The sequence below is a fragment of the Nycticebus coucang genome, chromosome 15 (assembly GCF_027406575.1).
Source record: "Nycticebus coucang isolate mNycCou1 chromosome 15, mNycCou1.pri, whole genome shotgun sequence".
NCBI lineage: Eukaryota > Metazoa > Chordata > Mammalia > Primates > Lorisidae > Nycticebus > Nycticebus coucang.
The window spans coordinates 53,964,640-53,967,664 of NC_069794.1; the positions used below are offsets into that span (position 1 = coordinate 53,964,640).

Consider the following 3,025-nt stretch of genomic DNA (forward strand, 5'->3'; position numbering starts at 1 on the left):
ACATTTATGAAACCTTTATAAATTTATACTGAGAATATTTATATCTTCGCCTATTAAATAAGTAGATAAGAAAAAGCACTAGATTGTCTCATTTATGTTATAATTTTAAAGTTTACTTTTTTTAGTGATTGAAGTATAAAGATTATTTTCTCCAAAAGGAAAAATGAATAATATATTTTGCAAAAATGTTGTCCCTAAATAAACTGCAAATATTTAGATGCGGCTTTTTCTTCTCTTCCTTTGCGGTCTAAAGATGCCCTCGGCCACCAGCCACAGCGGAAGCAGCAGCAAGTCGCCCGGACCTCCACCGCCGTCGGGTTCCTCCAGGAGGGAGGTGGCGGCAGGAGCCGGGGCAGCTGCGCCAGCTTCTCAGCACCCGGCAACCGGCACTGGCGCTGTCCAGACCAGGCCGTGAAGCAGATTCTCGGGGTGATCAACAAGAAACTTAGGAACCTGGAGAAGAAAAAGGGTAAGCTTGATGATGATCAGGAATGAATGAACAAAGGGGAAAGGCTTAATCAAGATCAGCTGGATGCTGTGTCTAAGCACCAGGATGCTCACAAATAGCTTGGAGTTTGCAAAAGAACTACAGAGGAGTTTCATGGCATTAAGTCAAGATATTCAGAAAACAATAAAGAAGACAGCATGTCGGGAACAGCTTATGAGAGAAGAAGCCGAACAGAAACGTTTAAAAACTGTGCTTGAACTGCAATATGTTTTGGACAAATTGGGAGATGATGAAATATGAACTGACCTGAAACAAGGTTTGAATGGAGTACCAATATTATCTGAAGAGGAATTGTCATTGTTGGATGAATTCTACAAGTTGAACGAGCAATATGAACATGCCTCCATTCATCTGTGGAACTTGCCAGAAGGGAAGGAAAAATCTGTGTGCGGAACCACTTACAAAGTTCTAAAGGAAATTGTTGAGCGTGTTTTTCAGTCAAACTACTTTGATAGCATCCACAACCACCAGAATGGTTTGTGTGAAGAAGAGGAGGCAGCCTCAGCACCTACAGCTGAAGACCAGGTAGCTGAAGCTGAACCTGAGCCAGCAGAAGAATGCACTGAACAAAGTGAAGTTGAATCAACAGAGTATGTAAACAGACCATTTATGGCAGAAACACAATTCAGCAGTGGTGAAAAGGAGCAGGTAGATGAGTGGACAGTTGAAACAGTTGAGGTGGTAAACTCGCTCCAGCAGCAACCTCAAGCTGCATCCTCTTCAGTACGAGCCTCACTCTTTGACTCCAGTGGCTCAGGCAGATCCCCTGGTAAGAAGACAGGGAGTACAAGACTTTATGGCACAAATGCAGGGGCCCTATAATTTCATACAGGATTCAACGCTGGATTTGGAAAATCAGACACTTGATCCTGCCATTGTATCTGCCCAGCCAATGAATCCAACACAAAACATGGACATGCCCCAGCTGGTTTGCCCTTCAGTTCATTCTGAATCCAGACTTGCTCAACCTAACCAAGTTCCTATACAGCCAGAAGCTACACAGGTTCCTTTAGTTTCATCTACAAGTGAGGGGTATACAGCATCTCAACCTTTGTACCAGCCTTCTCATGCTACAGAGCAACGACCACAAAAGGAACCAATTGATCAGATTCAGGCAACAATCTCTTTAAATACAGACCAGACAACAGCATCATCATCCCTTCCTGCTGCTTCTCAGCCCCACGTGTTCCAGGCTAGGACTAGCCAACCCTTACACAGTAGTGGAATTAATGTAAATGCAGCTCCATTCCAATCCATGCAAACGGTGTTCAATATGAATGCCCCAGTTCCTCCTGTTAATGAACCAGAAACTTTAAAACAACAGAATCAGTATCAGGCCAGTTATAACCAGAGATTTTCTAGTCAGCCTCACCAAGTAGAACAAACAGAGCTTCAGCAAGAACAGCTTCAAACAGTGGTTGGCACTTATCAAGGTTCCCAGGACCAGTCTCATCAAGTGACTGGTAACCACCAGTAGCCTCCTCAGCAGAACACTGGCTTTCCACGTAGCAATAGCCATGGTGTATCTCGTGGAGGCTTCCGTGGTGCTAGAGGCTTGATGAATGGATATCGGGGCCCTGCAAATGGATTCAGGGGAGGATATGATGGTTACCGCCCTTCATTCTCTAACACTCCAAACAGTGGTTATACACAGTTCAGTGCTCCCCGGGACTACTCTGGCTATCAGCAGGATGGATATCAGCAGAATTTCAAGCAAGGCTATGGGCAGAGTGGACCACGGGGAGCCCCACGAGGTTGTGGAGGGCCCCCAAGACCCAACAGAGGGATGCCGCAAATGAACACTCAGCAAGTGAATTAATCTGATTCACAGGATTATGTTTAATCCCCAAAAACACACTGGCCAGTGTACCATAATATGTTACCAGACGAGTTATTATCTATTTGTTCTCCCTTTTAGGAAACTTATTGTAAAGGGACTCTTTTCATCCCATGAAGACAGGACTATAATTGTCAGCTTTTTATTACCTGGATATGGAAGGAAACTATTTTTACTCTGCATGTTTTGTCCTAAGCGTCATCTTGAGCCTTGCACATGATACTCAGATTCCTTACCCTTGCTTAGGAGTAAAACATAATATACTTCACAGGGTGATAAATATCTCCATAGTTATTTGAAGTGGCTTGAAAAAAGCAAGATTGTCTTTTTTGACATTGGATAAAATCTACAAATCAGCCCTAGAGTTATTCAATGGTAATTGACAAAACTAAAATATTTCCCTTGAAAGGAAGATGGAAAGAGTGGAGTGTGGTTTGGCAGAACAACTGTATTTCACAGCTTTTCCAAATTAGAGCATTGAACGAACGTTTAGGTGCATACCAATTTACACATGGGTCCTTAATCATACATGTAAGGCTGGCTAACAGCTTTGACACGGCACCATACGTCTGGCCAAACGACTGTGGTTAAAAAGACATGTAAGTTGCTTTTTACCAGCTGATACTGTATACAACAAAGCCAAAATGCAAAATTGGGCTTTGATTGGCACTTTTTGAAAA

The 3,025-nt window shown here is 43.1% G+C and overlaps 1 pseudogene across 1 annotated transcript; it reads left to right on the forward strand.

The window, feature by feature from the left end:
* The first annotated feature begins 253 nt into the window (after nt 1-253).
* Nucleotides 254-2,435, forward strand: LOC128566666 (caprin-1-like; annotated as a pseudogene). Its single transcript, XR_008374605.1, has one exon. The product of XR_008374605.1 is annotated as a caprin-1-like (transcript).
* Nucleotides 2,436-3,025: the final 590 nt, after the last annotated feature.